At 52.0% G+C, this 19,516-nt stretch overlaps 1 protein-coding gene across 1 annotated transcript in view; it reads right to left on the bottom strand.

The window, feature by feature from the left end:
- Nucleotides 1-16,973, bottom strand: part of CDH22 (cadherin 22) — a 76,715-nt gene extending 59,742 nt beyond the window's left edge. The window contains exon 1 of the mRNA XM_048321763.1: nucleotides 16,901-16,973. The gene's annotated coding sequence lies outside the window, so the exon portion shown is untranslated. The remainder of the gene's footprint in view (nucleotides 1-16,900) is intronic.
- Between the last annotated feature and the right edge of the window lie 2,543 nt (nucleotides 16,974-19,516).

Here is a 19,516-nt window from a genome sequence, read left to right as displayed (position 1 = left end):
CACTGGGAGGAACAGTATTTGTTAAAGCTCTTACCCAAGCATTGTTTGGAAAGAAGTATTTTCAAAGTTTAGGAGGTTTTTTTTTTTTCCTCCAAATCTTCTCTAGTCCAAGTTTCAAAGAAATTTTAATTGCAAAGAAAATCTCAACATTTGCCCTAGGGAAGAGGTTTTTACAGCCATAACGGTCTCGCTCTGCAGCAATTCTTCTCCAAATATGGAATTTTCATGCCTTGTCTACGTGAATACAATACTTTTAATTCATCTTTGAAAACAATCTCGGGGAGGAGGTGGAAGCAGGCATCATAGCATCTCTGTCACAACTTCTGGGATGGACAGAGCTCCTCCTGCTGTGGTGAGAGAGCACCAGAGCTCAGAGCAAGTAATTAATTTTAGGATCTGGAGAGAGAGCTGCATCTGAAAGTCATTCCCTTACAAACACCCTGTACAGAGTCAGAAGGTGCATTCCCAAAAGAGCTGCATCTTTTATGCTCCAGCACATCCTGAGGAGCTAGAAGTGCTCTCGTGCAGTGGGGCAGAGAACCCTCACAAGCCTCCACTGCCAGAGCTGCACGTGTGGCACAGTCCCAGGACACCCAGGGACCACCATCACTCCTCTCCTTGCCTCCTGCTGCCACTTCTTTGGGCCCTGAACACCAGCAAAAGTGACAAGAAAGGAAAGGCGTGAGCCCAAAATGGGACAGGTGGAATCAAAGCTGATGGCCCAGGCAATGGGCCATTTGTCTAGGAATTAAAGGACAAAGTAAAATAAAAAAGCACAAAATGGAATTCTTCCACTTTGACAAATGTGGAGGGAATTGGGTTCTTTTAAGCCAATGTTTGGCAGATGCATGAATTATTTATCATTCAATATTGTGTGATTAAATGGAAAATTGAAGATGTTCATAGCTCTGTCTGCAACTTTCTACCTCTTGTGAAAGATTCCCCAAATTCCTACATAGAATAACAAGTGGGTATTATAGTGAGTCAGAAAGGTTCAAAGAAACCTCCTTCAATTTGCTTCTCAAGGTTCAAGGTCACGTTCATACTCAGTCCTCTGGTGAAATAAATACTATGGCAGCACACATCACTTTCAGGAAGGTCTCTTGCTGCTGCTCACTCTTCTTCCCTATACATCTTAATCCTCTTAGCAATTTTGTCCTTGGAAATCCCTCAGTCTTCATGACAGGAGATCTGCAACCCCTCTTTTCAGAACACATGAGACTGAGGAAGTCCCTTCCCCTGGCAGCACACTGTCATTTTGAGACTAAGACCAGGCCCCCAGAGGATCCTCCACAATGAAGCTGAGAGGTTGTGAGGGAGGACAAGAGAGCAGCAAAAAACCAGGACAAGACCTGGGCGGTTGCACCTGCAGTTTTCACAGTACTTTTCTGCAGTGTAAGAAGATGATCTGGTTGTGCACAGCCTGGGTTAGAAGCTTGTACCAACTTTCTGCTGCAGATACCTCTTTGGGTGCTTTTGGTCCAAGCTAAGTGGCTTCCTCAGCACCGCAGGACAAGCCTGCAGCAATAAACAGCTGTTAGAAAGGTGGAAGAATGAGTGTAATTAGTCTCCTTAATGCCAATTTCAGCCTGATCTCTCACACTTAAGAAAACTGTTACAACGATTTTTTTTTTTTTTTCAGAGGAGCTCATTAAATAAAAATTAGAAACAAGATAGTGTAATAGGTAAGAAAATTATTTCTGCAACATCCTGCTGAAATCCAACACTGCCCTGCCTACAGACAGGCTTTTCTGGTTTGGAAGAAGATGCTCCAAACCTTCCTGCTCTCCAGGAATTCCTAAGCACCAGGAAGAAAAGAAGGAATCTGGGTACCACAGGAATTTAGGAACCCCGAAGCACAATGTTGCACAGCCTCATCCCCCAAAGAGGAAGCAAATATGCTTTGCTAAGATGCAGCACTGTGCAGAACACTCCACCACAGCTGGCAGAAATCTCTGGCAGCTGAGTCTCCAACACAGGCAGTACATTTTGGCCAAGTCTGTTTGAAAGGCAGCATCTCCAAGAGGAGCACAGCAAGGAGAGAGGTTGCCCAGATGATCAGAGCTCTGCTATGTCCCTTCCTGGGTCCCTGAGGCTGCACGTTGAGCAGAAGCAGGTCAGCAGTGAGCAGCGCTCTTGAGAACAAGCACCAGAGAAATGCAGCCCCACGGGAGGCTCTGGGTGGTCACCTGGCAGACACTCATTCAAAGCAAAGCCCACCTCCCCCTCACAAAGAACAACCAAGAGGGACCAGAGCCTCTTGCTGGGCCAGGGACGTACACACTGGAGCAGATGTGCCAGGAATCCCTCAGAGCACAGCGTTTGCCCACGAGCTGCAGATAACTGCCTTCTCCAGACTAAAAGACTGACCTCCTTGTAAGCATCTTCCAGACAACAGCAACAGGCTAAATTTTGCATTCAACCATTAATGAGTGATGCATTATTTATTTGGAATCATTTGCTTCATTCTACTAATCACATCACCACTACCAGCTCCTGACAATGAACAGTGCTCAGAGTCATGTCCCAGGAGTCAGTCGCTGCCCAGAGCAACTCAACCCGCAGCTCGGCAGCCTCAGGGCTATTTCACCTCCCCGGGAAAAACATCCAGGCTTTGCCGAAAGCTGCTCACTGCCCTGCAGACACCACAAGCCACATATCCTCTGATGGCCAGCATCTGGCACTCCTGCACACTGCCCCATGTCCAGAGGGAGCTGCTGAAACCAGCTCCTGCCCCGCAAGGGCTCACATGCAGTCAGAAGAAACCGGCACCACACTCACACTCCTCCTGCCCTGAGCCCTTCCTGCACTTTGAGCCCAACCTCCTGTCGTGGTTTAACTTCAGAACAAGGTAACCACTATGAGTTTCTGCCAAATTCACATGCCAGGCCAATGGCCCAACGTGGGCCCCACCAAGAAGCCCTCCCTGCCAGGGCAAACAGCCCCATAAAGAGGACACCCATGGAAACCAGACACCCCCAAAGCAGCACAGCCCTTTGTCCCCTCTGTGCCACAGCCCAGAACATCCTACTTCTCTCCCCACAGGCACTCCTGTGCAGGCAAAACCCACACAGCAGAGAGCACGGGCTCCTTTCCCCAGTCGAACCAGTCCTTTGGGAATGGACCAAGTCAGCATGGGAGCTCTGGAGACAGGGACAGAGAGATCACCTGTCCCAGGTCACTTGCATGCAAACAAAGAAGCATTTTAGCATCCTGTCTGGTAGGATCAAATTTTTATATCCTTCCATGCCCACTAAATTCTGTTCACAAAGACCAAGTCAAAAAAAAGGAAGTCAAAGCCTTAATAAATGCTGGAAGAGCAGAGAGCTCACACCAGCTCCTAGCCCAGCGTAGCTCAGGGATTATCTAGGCAATAGTTTATTTTTCTCTCCAGTATCATTTTCCCAGCTTGATTTCTACTGTCGCAGTATGATGGTTTCACCCCATTAGCCTTGCTTAAAAAAGTGATCCCAGGACTGTGAGTGTTATTGCCCACATAAATCAGGAGGCTTTGAATATGGAGCACCTTTAAATAAACAGCTGATGGAAGTGAAGTTCCGGGATCATTATTAATAGCTTTTCATTTCTGTGTCCGCTGTGCTGTGACATTCTTTCCCAGCAGAAAGCCTCCGCTTCCTATCCCCAGTACATCTGATCCCAGGAGTCCTCCAGTCAGAATGAATGACTGTACCTTTGTGTTAATTGCATCGCCCATTCCACAAACGGAATACTAATATTAACTAGCAAGAGGAGGAGAGTTTGCCGACCAGGAGTGATGGGACAGTTTAGAGAGAGACACACCAGTCCCACTGCCTTTTCCTGGGCTGGTCCTTCCTCCTTCCCTTGAGGAAGGGCTGATCCTGGATCTTCCAACACACACCAGTAAATGCTACAACAGGTGACAAGGTCCTGTTCCACTTCTGTCCTGTCTGATGTGCCTTGTATTGCACAGACACCAACTTTTTCTGCTCTGCTAGCAATATTATACCTCTCACAGGCCTCCTGCAAGCAGAATGATGCCACTGTCCACATTCCAAACAGCTTCAGGATGAGTCCAAAGCGATACACACTCATGGAGAAGCAGCCACCACAGAGCAACCCCAACAGTACTTACAGGTGCTGTTCAAAAATCTCATCTGGCCAGATCCAGTTTATTTTTCACCAACATGACTTGCCCAGAGAGGAATCACACTCCTCTTCCACCTTCAGCTATCAGGGACTCTCCTAAGTGCTGCAGGCAGGTACACAGCAACCAGGGGCAGACATAAGGGCAGCAACAGCTAACATCACCCACTTCCCCCTCCCACAGTGGTGAGCCTCATCTCATCAAGAGGGACCTTGGCCACCCGCTCTGGGAGTCCCTGGCTTTGCTCTCTGCTGCCAGCACTGACACACAGGTGCTCCCCGGTAGAATTCCCAAAATCTTCATGTGCAGGACCCAGAGTTGCCAGTCCTGCTGCATCAACAAATGACATCATCCCCCAGGTCTGTGGCTCAGAAGAGACACCAAATTTCTCCTTGGAAAGTGTGTTCAGGCTCTCTGAGGCACTTTGCCCAAAGAAAGAAGGAGATGATCCTGTTGACAGCCAGGTCCAACACAGTGACCAATGTAAGTGCTGGCAAAAAGGCTCCACAGTGGTCCACGGTGCCCAGGAAAAGGGCTGGCATGGGTGTTACAGCCCCTCTGCTCTTTACTGCAGAGACAATAACAGAGGGTCCTGCTGCTACAGCCCACCCCTGTCTCCTTCTACTGTTCTTGAGTCATGACCCTGCTTACAGGCTGTGCTGCTCAAAGAGAAATCACAGGGAAAGCAAACATCCCAAAACAGCCTGTTGCTGTTTGCAGGGACAGACTTTGCAACAGACATTTGCTGTATATAAACTCAAAGGGCTGCAAAGAGCAGCAAACCACAGGAACAGGTGATGGCTTTTGATTTTACTGCTTGCTCTTTTCCCAAATCCAGCTCTCAGCAAGGAGATTCGGGACACAAGCATAAATAACAGAAGGTTCACCTATGAGAAAGCTAAAGTGGAAGCATCAGAAAACTGGAGTGTGGTTGAGCAAGGCTGAAAGAGACCACTACACACAGGATGTACATTCCTTGGAGGACTTTAAGAGGGACAAAAAGTGTTAAATGTGTCTCCTGATTTCAGAGCCCTTTGCTATCTATGGTCTGAATGATGATGGACTAGCACAGCAGAGCTACGTCCTTATGACAAGTCAGCGAGCCTCTGGATAAGATTTGCAAGCCAGATAAAGTGCCAGCCTTCCTTCTGCAAGAAACTCTGACCACTTTGTCAAGTGAAGAAAAAGATTTGATTCCTCCTCTACCATCCCTCCCCTGCTGTATTTGCAGACTGTGAACCAGCATCCAGCAGCCACACAGGGCCCTCAAGCACAGGAAATACAGTGGGTATCACATATGCAAAGCAAGACAGCTCAGTGTATCACTAGAAACACTGCTTTCCAACCACCAGACTTCAGCATCCCATTGAAGCATCACCTCTCAGCAGAGGCCAAATGTGCAAATTGCAGTTGAAAGGGAGAACATTTCTGAAAGCTCGAAGCACGTGAACACAGCAGACTGGAACAGAATCTGCAAGTAGCTTCACTTTAATGTCACTACCAAACCAATGGCACAATGAAGAAGGGACAGACTGAGAGCCCTGGGAACAACCACTCTGCTCAGCACAACTGATAAAGGGAGATTAATCATCCAGTTCCTCCATCAGGCACAGTGGTTCAGGGCTTTGGTGTAAAACTCCATCAAACAAGACCAGCGTCTTCACTTCTGACATTCCTGGATGGACAGAGGACACAGCGTGAGGTTTTGCACAGGCCTTATTTCACAATCGAGCCCTTTGCCTCTGACACTCCTGGAAACAGTGAGACTGTAAGAATCCTCTCAAGCCAGCACACAGGCTTTGAAGGGTCTTTCCTCATGTATCTGCACAAAGCAGGGACCTTGGGGCCTTGTACATAGGTTCTAATGTTATTATTATCAAAAGGAATAAAGAGGGACATGGTGAAGCAAGAGGAAGCAAAGCAGCCCAGGAAACAAAGAGAGAAAGAGAGAGAGATTACAGCAGCAACAAGGAGGACAGAAAAGCAAATGGACAAAGCGCACATGAAAGAATAGAGCCAAGGAGATATATATACACATCAGCAAGCAGGATTGTGCTGGAACATGTGAGAGTGTGAGCATGCAGGAGAGGGCACAGACACTCACCCAGGCAGGTGCAGCCATTTGCAGCTCCGAGTCCTCCTGCCCCACCCCAGGATGGCAGCCTGGCATGGCTTCAGCAAGGGATCTCTCTGAGAATGCCTCAGGGCACATGCAGGACTCCCCTGACCCAACCCTGTCCACTTGGTACAACAGCCACACTGACAGTGAAAGACCCTCACAACCAAAAAAACTGATAGACACTGGCTCTGAGCACCCCTGACTCTTCCCCAAAGCAGCTCCGTGCTTGAAAGAGGGAGAACTGGCAGCACACATGTACAGACACAGCCACTTCCCTGTACAGCTTTCTCCAGCTTTGTCACCCTCACACACATTGACCCTTTGCATCCTGCTCTGGCACTACACTGCAGACCTTTGCTGGCAGTCCCTTTGTCCTCTGGGCCGCTTCACTCCTCCCTCCTCACTCCTTTCTAGCTCCTTTTATGACAGTCATGTTAGAACCCATTCACACAGCCCCAAGTCCCCAGTGCAGAGCCCACCACCCCCAATCCACGCAGTCACTTGCAAAAGTGCTGAAATCCCAAACCATTCATGCACCCGCTGTGTGCTGCCACACCGATCTCCAGACCCCCACTGCTCCAGATGGACACTGGGCTGTGTCAACCAGGAGGACTGCAGGACAGGAGGACGTGTTCCTTTGTGTCCTCCTCTCCAAACCACCACCTATCTCAGGCTGCTGGGCTGGCAGCAGCCTCAGGCAGAGTTTGGCCATTCAGAGCCAAGCAGTGTCCAGCCAAGAAGTCATTCTACCCCTCTTGCCCCTCACCTATCCCATCACACCTCACAGTGACATGACACCAAAACTCCCACCTTGAACACACAGTCACTGTGATTCCAAAACAGAAAAACAAGACACAGCTGCCCTGAGCAGGGCTGATAACAAACCTTTGAGAGGTTCAGGACCAAACCAGACACGAGCACTGCATCTGGGCAGTCCTCAGGCCCCCATGGTGGAGAACACCAAGAGCATTCACTCATGAAACAGCTTTCCTCATCTTGGTACACAGAGGCACAGAATTCTCAAACACAAAAACATATAAAACATATAAAAAAGTTACCCAAAACTCCAGGCATTGGCTAGAAGAGGACAAAGGAAAAAAAATAGCTATTTCTATATATACTTGGGAAGCACCAGACAGCATAGTGATGGACTAGATATAAAAAAGATAGAGATGAGTCTCAGTCCCAGCCTTTGATCGCTCACAAGGGAAATGCATGTGCTGCCTTCTGGAAACCAGGACCAGACATTGTGTTCTACCTCTGCCTAAGCCCAGCTCAGCTGCAGTTTAAAGAAAAGGCCTTCCAGCCTGGTGCTTCACAGTCCCTCCCTCTCGTTTCTATTTCACAGCAGCTTTTCACAACCCCAACAGTGCTTACAATAAGCAACACAGGCTCAGCTGCAGGATTTTCTCCTTCTGGGACAGCCTAAGGTTTGGAAAACGCCTCCCTAGAAGCACCAAATCTGACCGGAGCCTGTGGCCAGGAACTGAAGGGAGATGCTGAGCAGCAGCCCTGAGCAGTCACAGGTCAGACCCTGTCCTGCCAGCTCCAGCACTCCGAAGGACTGAGGGTAATTTACACCAGCTGAGTGAGCAGCTCATCACTGACACACAGTCCTGCTTACCAAGGCTTGCTTTCCAGCACTCCGTTGTTTCTCCAGCTTCTCCCAAGACACACCATGCCTGGCAGTACCCCAGGAAGTGCCATGCCTCTGTCCTGGACAGCCTGAGTGTGCCTTGGCCATCAGATCCACAGGACAGAGGCCCCATCTCCCGCTGCCCAGGTCTGACAAGGGCTCTTTGCCAAGGCATCTCCCTCAGTACAAGCACTAAAAGGTGTTTAACTGTCCTGTACTGGGTATGGCTGGGAGGGAGTTAATCAGCTTTGCTTGGTGCTGAGTTTTAGATTTGCCACCAAAACAAAACTGGTAACACACTAATATTTTAGCTATTGCCAAATAGCGTTTGCAGTGTCAAAGCCTTCTCTGCTTCTCACCATGTCCCCCACTAAATAGACTGGGGGGGGCACAACAGTTTGGGAGTGGATGACCCAGACCAACCACAAAGCTACCCCATCCCATCTAACATCATGCTCAGCAATAAAAAGGGAGAGGAGGGATCTCAGGGGGGGTTTGTCACCGTTAGCTCAGGAACTGCCTGGACATCAGTCTATGCACAGAAGGCTGTGTGTGTTTGCCTTTGCATCCCTTGTTTTCTTCCTCTCTTCTTCCACTTTCACTTATTAAACCATTTTTATCTCCACCCACACATTTTCTTGCTTTTACTCTTCCTTTCCTCTTCCCATGACCCACTTGGGAATGTGGGAGTGAGTAATTGGCTGTGTGGGGCTTAGCTGCTTACCAAGGCTATCCCACAACAGGCCCAAAACACTTGGCAGCACCATTACAGGCCATGTTCACAGCCAGAGCAGAGGAAATCAGACTGAACCCTTACAAATGCATTAACCAGAAAGCAGCAGCTGTGGCAGAGTGAGAAGCTGCCATTCTCCTTGCACAACACTTTGAGCCTCTCAGTCCTGTGATGTGAGCTCGCATCTCCAGTTCTGGAGCAGCAAAGCACCACCCCACTTCCCATCTAATCCACTAAAATACATTAGCACTCTAGGTGCAAAACCAATTAAAGCCTCAACTGATGGTTCAAACATCCTTCCCCGCCAGACACGAGTCTCCCACTGCACAAAAATGTAAACAGCTTTTTCAGAGAAAAATCCTTAAATGTTCACCTGTGGTGGCTACTCCAGCTGGGGAGGGTTCAGTGCTTGCATTCATTTCATACGTCCATTGCTTTGTAGTACCAAGGATGGGAGCAGCATCATCTGTCAGCACCACAGTCAATCCTCTAGGCAGGACTTCACAGCTCCAGCTCAAAAGCCCTTGTCTGCCTTCACTAATTGCCAAGTTCTGGGCAAGGCAAGGAGAGGCCACGTCTACATCTGCAGGGTCAGCCACAGCACCTGGTCACTCATGCCACGATCCACGGGGACTCACAGGTGCAGCCCCAGTCCTTTGCATGCCTGAGGATTGTCCCCTGCCCACAGGCCCAGCTGGCCAAGGCACTGGCACCAGCCTCTGCCATACCTGCCTCGGAGGCTGCTCCTGTTTTGCACGGCCATAGGAAGCTGGGCCAGATCAAACCCACCCAAGGGTTCACCTGAGAGATGAACCTGGGCAACAAAGCAAAGAGGAATTTGGGAAAGACACAGTCATTTCTCAGCCTCAGCGAGACGAGCAGAGCCATTACCTCGTGGAGGATCCTGGTTCTCAGCTCACCTCTCACAGCACCTTTCAGATTAATTGGTTAATTGGCTCGGCGGGCTGTGCATAGGAAAGGAGGAAGGATGGCTCCCTCTGCCGGCACCGGCCCGAGGAGGAGCCCCCCGCCCGTCCCCCGTCCCTCCGGCACCAGCCGGACCCTGGCCCTGGGCACGGCTGACCTCGCACCGCCACAACATCCGAGAGCTGCCACGGGAAGAATTCCCATCTCCTGCGGCACAGCTGAGGATGTCCAGCGAAGGGGTGCCCTGCCTTGGGACGGTATTACCGCAGCAGGAGTTATTCTGCAAAAAATACCGTGCCACTGGGAAACAGCCGGGAGGGCTGTAGCAAACGGGTGTTCAGCTGACTTTTAGAAGTTTAAGCAGGGATGTAATTTCTTAAGGACTCTGCTGATGCTCAGCTATTCCTACCTGCCATCAAAAGGTTTAGCTGTATTTCATAAGTGGGAAGGCAGCCAAGTTCAGAAAGCTGGTGAAGTCCAGCTCTCAAAGCAACCCCCTCCCTCACCTGTCCGTCCTCGACCTTCCAGACTCCAGTGGCAGGGGAAACAATTCCCTCTCCCACACAGGCACAACGCTGTCAGCAACAGCCACATGCCTAGTTGGAGCCATAACAACAGGGAAGAAAGCACATTTCCACACAGCTAAAAACACTGAATTGTGAAAATACAGAAAGATCCAAGGGTAGCTCTGGAGTTTGGTAGTGACAGAGGAGGGGACAAAGCAGTGTTCTGTCCCAAATTAACAAGATTATTTGCTCAGTGTTAGTATGTGCACAACTCAAACTGCTTCTCTCCAGAGAGGGTGATGAGGACAGGAGGAGGTGCTCAGAGCTTAGGAGCCACTTTTAATGACAAGGATTATTGGAGAAACAGCATTTTGGGGATTTGGGATTCTGGGAAGCAGCTGCAGTAGGAGCAGAGGGAGATAATCCCAGTGTGACAGACAAAGACACAAGGAAGCAGGACTGGAGAAGGGAGTGCAGCATCCCCAGGCACACACAGAAGTTACTGTCTGGCACGGAGGAACAGCCATTCCAGAGCAGGAGGCTGTCAGAACAAGGGCTTGGCCCTTCCAGCTCTCTTCCCTCCTGGGATGGCCAGACCAGGATGGCTTCTCTGGACCAGCCAAACCTTTATCTGTCCTCCCTGACTCTGGCCAACAGTGGGGCCTCAGAGCCAGAGGATCCATCTGCCTCACAGGCTCCCATCCAGGTGGTCAGTCTCCCTGGCCAGCCTGTGACCTGTGAGCAAACAGGCAGCAAGTGGCATCCAGGCTCTGCCCAGGAAGGCAGCAGAGGGGCACCGAGGGGGCAGACCCAGGCCAGCACCAAGGGGACACACGCCCCAGGGTACCCAGCTCCAACACCTCTCAGGTGGGCATGGGGCTGTTCCTAGGCTGGGCTGGGGCCTGCCTGCACACAGCTTTCAAGTGCCAGAGCACAGGGAAGGGCAGCAGTGCTCCAGAAGGAATCCAGAGACCAGCAGGTGTCACCCACAGAGGCTGCGCTGAGTCCCCAGCACAGCACTGGCGATGAAGCTGCCCCAAGCCTGTGGCTGCAGCACCCAAGAGGGGCTGTTTGCTGCACAGAACTGCACACAGCCCACGTGTGGGAATGAGCTCCCTCCTGCCAGGCCATATTGGGACCACATCACACCCTCCTGCTCTGACTCCGTTTTGCCATCAAAACCTCAGGGAAGTGCCAGCTTACCAAAGCAGCGTTCAGATCCTGTGCTTGCTCCTGCAGCTGCTGTTTCCAAATGTCTCTCTCACAGCCTTGGTTTGCAGGGTGCACACTACTACCTGTACCCACATTCACATGTAGGCTCCTGCCAAAAGGCATTCAGAGCTTTCAAGGCTCCATTTATTGCCCAAGATGTTTCTATGGCGACTCCCTTCACATCCCATCATTGGCTGCAGAAAGCTTCTGGCCATCAGCAGCTTCAGGTGAGTTGAGGGTCTCAAGCTTCAAGCTTGTTAATGCCACTGGCTACAGTCAATTGGTAAGAGATTAACAAAACCCCACCTGAATAGGCAGTGGTGAGCGAGACAGTGTCAGCAAGTGAAGAGGAGCGAGCCCATATCTCCTTCCCCTGGTGTTCTTTGAAGTACTGTAGCAGGGAGGAGCAACAAAGAGGGGCAGGGGGTATCTGCAAAAGGGTATTGGACAAAGAATTCTGCTTTCATGATTCTGTGAAGGACTTCCCAGTCAGCAAAGCTCACAGAACTGCCATAACCAAAGCACAGGACCACTTTACCCCATGCACTGACCGGCCCTGACACACCACTGGCCTAAACTGAGCTAGGATGCCCCCAGCTCTGCTCCTACAGGCACCTAGCTAAATGTTCCTACAGGGCAGCCACAAATCCGTGGCTGCTTCTGACAAGCACCAAGCCCAGCACCACCTCCATCACAGCCACAGCTTCCATCATGAGCCAGGCAGGGCCAAATTCAGCACATGTGACAGCAGTGACAGTGCAAGAAAAGCAAGGTTGCTTTGTCTGGGGAGCAGACCCTGTCCACAAGAGTGTGATAGCAGTGTTAACAGGCACTTAGCCCAGAGCCTCAGTCCTGCAGAGTGTGAGCTAAGGCATGGCTCTCTCACAAGAGATCTGAAATTAGGAAGTGCAGCACTGAGTAGAGTCAAAACTGAATGAGTTCTGCTGGTTTTTTTTCCCCAGGCTCATGGATGGCCCTGCCAGAGGGGCAAGGAAGTGAGTAAAAGCAGGACAGCAGAACAGGGCACAGCAGGCAGAGAGAAGGCAAGTGCAGATTTCCCAGACAAGAGCAGGAGGGCAGGACTGGAAACACAGAAGTGCTGCCCTTTCTTGAAGAAATGTCATTATATTGCAACGAGTATTGCAACCTTGCCTTATGTTTAGTGAGCTATCCTGAGATGGGGCACCCAGCAGAAAGGAGACACTTTCTGAAAAGCACTTTGATTTTCAGCTTGTAGGTGTAGCAGCAATGAATGATCCACTCAAATCCAGCCCTTGGGCTGGAGCAGATGGACCGGCTTTGGGCTGGAGCACAGATGGACCAGCTTTGGGCTGGCTGCTTCTCCTATGCCCAAGGGCACAACCACACCTGCTCTCAAGAAGAAAAATGCAGGGGCCTCAGCTTAGCAGGGTCTGTCCCCCACCTTTTACTCAAAGATGCCTTCTAGGGCCCCTGGGGAGAGCTACCCCCAGCTGGCACTGGCGTGCACCCTCACCACCACCGAGGCTGGGCCAGAGCAGTGCAGAAGCAGCTGAGACAGCACTCAGAAACCCAGTGTTTGAAGACAAACACCATGCCCAGCCACCAAGGCACAGGCACCCCCAGACAACCCACATGCTGTGAACAGTGTCTCCTTGTGCTCCCACCTCCCAGCAGAGTCCTGCATCCCCGTTTGCCATACACGCACCAGGAAACATCGATAGCTAAGGGAGCTCTGAGGCTGCTGGGGGCCCCACACCCCGCTGCTAGCTACCGCCTGCTCAGGCCCACCGTGTCCCACAGGCCCTCAAAGGAAAAAACAGAAGGTCCTGTAGTGCTGTCAAAGAGCTGAGATATGCATTTGCAAGAATTCCAACCACACTGCAAGAGGATCTGAGGAACAGCATCACCAAGAAGTCCCACAGCTTCTGTCAGAAAAGAAAGAACCTAGACCCTCTGCAGGCGTCCCAGTCAGCCCTGTGGGATAACAAAAGGCAGACACTGCTGGAGAAGGATCCACTTTTGCTACCCGGACATTGTCCTGCAGAACCAGTACAAAACTGCCATCAACAACCCTTCCCCAACAGGATAACACAGAACTCCCTTCTTCCTGCCACAGCACAAAGGACAGCGAAAAGAAAGAAAAATGAAAGAGATACAAAACCAGCCTAAAGTCTGGACTAGTCTCTGAAAGCAGAGTTGTTGCAAAGGATGAAACTGAAAATTACTGTAATGTGCTGTATTCCTTTTATGGACTTTGCAAATAATAGAAAGTGATGACTAAATGAAAAAGAAACTGTGAACTCACTGGGAGGATGGGTCTCTGCAGTGGCTGCCGGCAGGAGCAGAGCCCCACGTCTGAGCCCTCCACAGCTCTCCAGAGCAGAAACTAACCCACAAACTGGGCAGAACTGCAGAGACAGATGTCCCACAGAGCTGAGCAGGTAGTGGGCACCCAGCCCATGCTGGGTGAACAGCTGAGTCCAAGTCAAAACCCATACTCCAGGTCTGCAGCAATTTGCTGCCCAAATCCAGCCACAAAGTCTTGGCTTTTCTGCTGGAGTAGAGCGGGGACTTCACAAGCAAAACAGCTCACAGGGACATGCAGGCATGAGCCCTGTGAACGCTGGAGTAGCCAGAGCTCTGTGCCTTCACCTCCAGCCCAGAGCGGCCACACACAGAGCCCTGAGTGCAAAGTGACACAGGTGACCCTGCTCACTGCAGAGCAAAGAGCACACGGGTGCTGAGGGCACAGGCAGGACATTCCCAGAGCAACAAAGGATCTGAGGCAGAGCTGGTGACATCCCTCCCCATCGGGCACCCCTTCCACAAAGAAACACCATGGGATAAACTGGTGGTAGAGACAAAAGAGATCCCGAGAACAGCAAGGAGCTGTACACCGTGCCCACCTACAACCTCGGGCAAGGCATCTGGTTGGGATTCACACCCACCTCATCTCTACATGTAATTTTTCAAGACAGCAGATCACTCAAAAAGGCCTGTGCCTCGGGATATGTATGGACTTATCTGCAGAGAAGTGTCATTGCTTGTAAACCCAAACGCAGTTGCATAACCACATGGTTAAAAGATAATGACACAAATTCATACATGGCTGTATCCTTATGCACAAATTCTGTTTAGCGACATGATGTCGGAAGAACCCAAGTGTCACCACACCATTTCTTTTTCATGCTGTTTTTCTTTACTTTTAAAATATAACAACTAATTAACATGAAAAAATATGTAATTGTACTTTAAAGGAATAACGGCAGATTAAATCCTACCTGAAGTCCAGTTTTGTTTCAAAGCTTTCATGAACAATCTAATCCTTCTAACGAAATAAAGTCCATGGGTTGAAAAAGGGGTTTCAAATAAACAAACATTCCCTCTGCAATATTTGCAGCCAAATTTTACTGCTATGGGATAGTGACTATGAGGACAAAAGTAAAATTTGCTACAAATAAAGCCTTGCAAGCTCAGTATTATTTTTAATGTGCAAAAATACCCGCAAAAGTGGACCAGACAACATAAACAGAAAACGGTACATTGCGACCCTTTTATCAGAATCCTTACACACAAGAAAGAACTATGAATTTTTAAAATATGACATTGCATTTAATTCATTAAAATATCATATCTTTTGGTATGGAGCTAGGAAGAACAGGATTTTAAGTGTTATTTTTAACCCAAAGACAACCTTTTCTTTCTTGTTGTTTTTTTTTTTTTCTGGAGGCCTGCTAGCTTCTTTTGAAAAAGAGTTTTAAAACTGACCTTGTTCCAGTAGCCACTTCTCTGTCATAGGTATGAAATCACCATATCATAATATAAAGTGTCAATGCACCAAAAAGCAAAGGGCAGGGGTTTTTTTTTTAGGCAGGAACAAAGCTGGCTTTTTTACCTATGAAACAGCACATACTTTTTCTTTCATAAGCCCACCAATTTCAGCACTGTATTATTCAGCAACCGGCATTTCATACAGAGACCAAACCTCACTTGATCTGACCCTCACCTCACTGGAGCAGAGACGTACGTGAGACAAAAGTCAGCACAGAATCTGGGCCAGCTTATTCAGATTTCAGTGGGCTCTACCCTGTGCTGCTCTCAGGGTACTGTCAACATTTCAGGGAATTCATCAATGAGCAGCAGAACCACCTTTTGGCCTTGAACACAAACAAACACAGCACCAGCACGGAGAAACCGTTTCAGACTCAAAGCCAGAGAAACAATTTATTTTCAGTATTTGAAAACTGATGTACCAGGACAATGATCTCCAACCCCAATAACTGTTTGCTGCAAATACTCCTTACTCAGTGCTCTTGAAAGAGGTGGAGAGCATCCACCAGGGAAAACCATAGGGAAAACCTGGCAAAGCCCAGGCATGGAATCTATGAGTGCAGAGACTGCAGGCTTCAGCCATGCTCTGTGCATTGGGTACTCTGAAGAGACAGAAACAGGTCCCAAAGAAACAGTAATGAGCTGAGATTTCCTCAGTGGTATGCAAGACTACGTTGCAACACATGGCATTTTAACAGCACAAATACCAGCCTAGGAGCAGGGACGGAGAGGCACATCCCACCATTTATTTCCTCAGGCCATGCAAGCAAGCTCTGGAGAACCAGAGCTCTGGTGGAGCCACCCATCCTTCGTAGCCCTCTCAGGTCCAAAGGCTTCCCTGAGGTGCACTGCACTGTCTTATGAAGTTATGTCTGAACTCCTAAGCCTGCCCCTCCTTGCCGCTGCCTACACCATCACTCCTGTAACTGGTCTTGTTCATGCATAAAATGAGGTTAGATGAGAAGACAGGGCAGATTTCCCCAGACTGTGCAGGATGTTAAAACTGTCAGAAACCAAACAAAAATGAAGAGGCATCCACCGCGTCCCTCCATTCCCAGACCCACGGCCAGTGCCCGCAGGAGCCCAGATGCCACAGGGTGGGCTCCCCGGATGCCCGGCGAGAGGCACCTGGAGTGGCAGCACTGGGCCAGGGCACACCAGGGAGCAGATGCGGCTGCAGCTCTCGCTCCCAGAAGGCCTGTGCACAGCCGGTTGGGAACCACATTTTAAATGAGGAAAGTGCTAGTTTTAGAACAGTTATTTTTAGTTTGTTGTTAGAAAAAAATGTGGCTCTGTGAAGAGAGATGTTACCCGGCCGGCTCTAAGGGCTCCCGCTGGGTTCCTCAGGCATAGCAGCCACACATCCACACGCGCCCCAAGCAAAGCCCGCGCAGAATGGGCACGGAATGGGCACGAACGCTCTGGTCTCAGCGAGAGAAATGGGGAGATGGCTCTTGGGGAGGAAGGAGCCCGAAGAGCATGTTTTAAGATACCCCCGGTTAAAAAAGGAGCTGCGGCTCTCCAAGCATCGGACTGCTTTAATTGGAGGGTGTGCTCCGACCCGCCGCTGGCGGAGCCGCGCCGGAGGCATCAAACCTCTGGCTTCGCCCGCCGACACCGAGGAGACCGGGGCACCCCGGAGCGCGGGACTGCACTGCCCGAGGCGGCGGCGACCCCGGGGCCGGGCCGAGCCCGCGCTCACCCGCGGGGAGCGCCCGCCGCAGCCCCGCCGAGCGGCGGCAAAGTTTGCGGAGCGGCGAGGGACGGAGAAGTTGGGCTCCCCCGCCGTGCCCGCCCCGCCGCCCCCCGAGCCCCCGCCGGCTCTTACCTGGGGCGGTGGCCGCGGCGGCTCCCCCGCGCCGGGCGCTCGGCCTCCCGCGGCATCCTGCGCGGCAGCCGGCGGCGCGGCCCCCGCAGCCGGGCACGGAGCGGAGCGGAGCCCTGGCGCCCCGGCACGGAGCGGAGCGGAGCGGAGCCCCGGCAGCCGGGCACAGAGCGGATCTCAGCCTCGGCAGCCGGGCACGGAGCGGATCGCAGCCCCGGCAGCCGTGCACGGAGAGGAGCGGAGCCCCGGCAGCAGCGCGGAGCCCCGACCGGCCGCGGCGAGCGGAGCCGGCTGCTGGCACCGGGCGGGCAGGGCGCGAGGCGGGGCGCGGGCGGCGGGTGCGCGGCGGGGGCTGCATGTGCGGCGAGAGCCGCCTTCCTCCCCCTCGCTCCCCTCGCTCCCTGCCTGCCTCCCCTCCTTCCCCTCCTTCCGCGCCAGCCCAGCCCAGCCCAGCCCTGCCCAGCCCGGCCCGACCCGGCCCAGCCCAGCCCAGCCTCTGCTGGAGACTCTGAGAATGCAGCGCCGGGTCTGCGCCCCGGCCCGGCCCCGGGGCTTCCCCTAGAGACCCGCCCTGGGGATCCCGCCTGGCCCCGGCCCGGGGCAGCGGCCCCGCAACCCCGCGGGCTGGCGCGGCCCCCGGCGGGGCGGCGAGGCTCTGCCCGCAGCTCGGGTCCGCTCCTCATCCTGCGGTGCTCCCGCCCCGGGCGCCCGCGTCGTCTCCGCCACCCCAGTGCCGTGCCGGCCGCCCCGGAGGCGGGAGCGAGGCGCGGACAGGGGCAGGGGCACACCTGGCCACCCCCAGGTCAGGGCCAACCCTCCTGTGCCCGGTGCTGAGAACTAACTCAGTGCATGGAGCACAAGACTGAGCCGGGGTGCCAGGACATCAGACAGGTCAGGGACAGAGACCCCAGTCCACGCTTCTGCTGCCTTTGACTGGTGCCAGACATGGATGGCCCAGTGGCATCATGGCAGGAGCTCTGTCAGGGGCTCTGGGCACTGCTGAGGCTGAGGCTGGGGCTGTCAGACCCCCTCCTGCTGTGCACCAGGGTGGCCATGACGGTTAGCATCCTCAGCACCCACCTCAGGTCTTCGGTGCCTTCTCCAGAGTCTTGCTCGAAGCATGGTGGGCACTGTCCTGGCCCACCAGCACTTTGAGGGTGCAGGGGCAGAAGTGGCAACACAGCTTGTTGCCTGCAGTAGAGTCACACACCAGCAGCAGGATGCTGGGTGTACAGACCGTTCCGGGCATGATCAGGACCAGTGGAAGGTAGAAGCAGGGAAGAAGCTCAAGGCTGGTGAGACTGCAATACTACTTGGGGACCGATAAATCTGCTCTTGCAAGTCAGGTTTTAGTCACAGTGCAGGCAGACTCCAGTGGGACATTTTCCACTGCCCAGAGACTCACATCTTACCTGGAGAAAACTCTCTCCTGTGTCCACAGCATTCTCTTTTGTTTGGCCTTGGAGTTTGGCCCTGAAAGGAACACAAGAGAACAGCAGAGGAGGGAATGCTGTTTTGCTCCCTTTGTACAGCACCTTGCGTACAAGGCAAACAAATCCTCTGCTTGGCCAGTTTAGGTCAAGAAACAGTAGTAACCTGGTAGCAGGTTATCCACAAACTACCCGGATTTGGTGCTTCCTGCACAGGCAGGTGGCCTGCAGGTGAGGGAGAGGTGGGTGGAAAGCAAAAGAGAGGTTGATAACCACAGCATGGATCCAGGAGGAGTGGCTCTTCCTTTCCAGGACCAAAAGATGAGCAGGACGCAGATCCAGCAGCAGGCTCCAGCAGCTGTATTTCCCACCTTTGCACTGGCTGGCACAAGGCTTCCCACCATCCTACTACTGCGTGACTCCCACCCTAAAAGGCAAGGGGGCCCTGAAGACATCCCAGGAAATGCTCCCTTATCAGCCCCTTCAGACACAGAAGCATCTAGAAATGTCCTCAATCCCAGTGTGAGACTGAGAGACCTCCCAGCTGCAAGCACTGCTGCCAAAGTAGATCCCACTTGAGCCTGATGCTCTTGTAGGGAAAGGAGCAAAGCCTGGAGCACAGCTGCTCTACTGCTAACACAGTCTGCAAACAGAGACCGTGTGCTCAGTGCCAATCTAGCCCTAGGACAGCTGCGAGGCTCCTGAGCCGACAATGACACTGGCACTGGGAACACCAGATCCTTTCCCTGGGACAGCTAAGAGGCCACCTCTTACAGTGCAGGTGGAGTTGAGCCCACCTGGCTGAAAGCATCCTATAAGGTGGTGTGATACTGGGAGGAGATGGTCCCAGAACTTGTCTGCAGTCATGGTGCCCTTTTCCAGCCTGTTTTTGCTAAGACTCCCTTATTCTGGAGACACAGAAGATTTGTCTCTCCTACCATTGCCCTCTCCCCTGTGGCACAGCAGCTCCACACCTGATCCAGTTGAAGAAGTCCCTGCTTATCACACATGGGTTGGATTAGATGACCTCTAAAGGTCCCTTCCAACCCAAACCATTCCATGAATCAATGATTCCATGCCCTCTTGGTGCTGCCATGCAGGTGCTGATAAGGCCAGGCAGCCTGTCCCAACCCAACCCCCAGACGAGCCCTGGAGGACACTGTAACAAGGTGCTTTATGACAGTCCTTC

Source organism: Corvus hawaiiensis, chromosome 17 (genome assembly GCF_020740725.1).
Source record: "Corvus hawaiiensis isolate bCorHaw1 chromosome 17, bCorHaw1.pri.cur, whole genome shotgun sequence".
In the NCBI taxonomy this organism is placed as follows: Eukaryota; Metazoa; Chordata; class Aves; order Passeriformes; family Corvidae; genus Corvus; species Corvus hawaiiensis.
The sequence above is the reverse complement of the archived record's forward strand: the minus strand, read 5'-3'. Positions and strand labels throughout refer to the sequence as shown.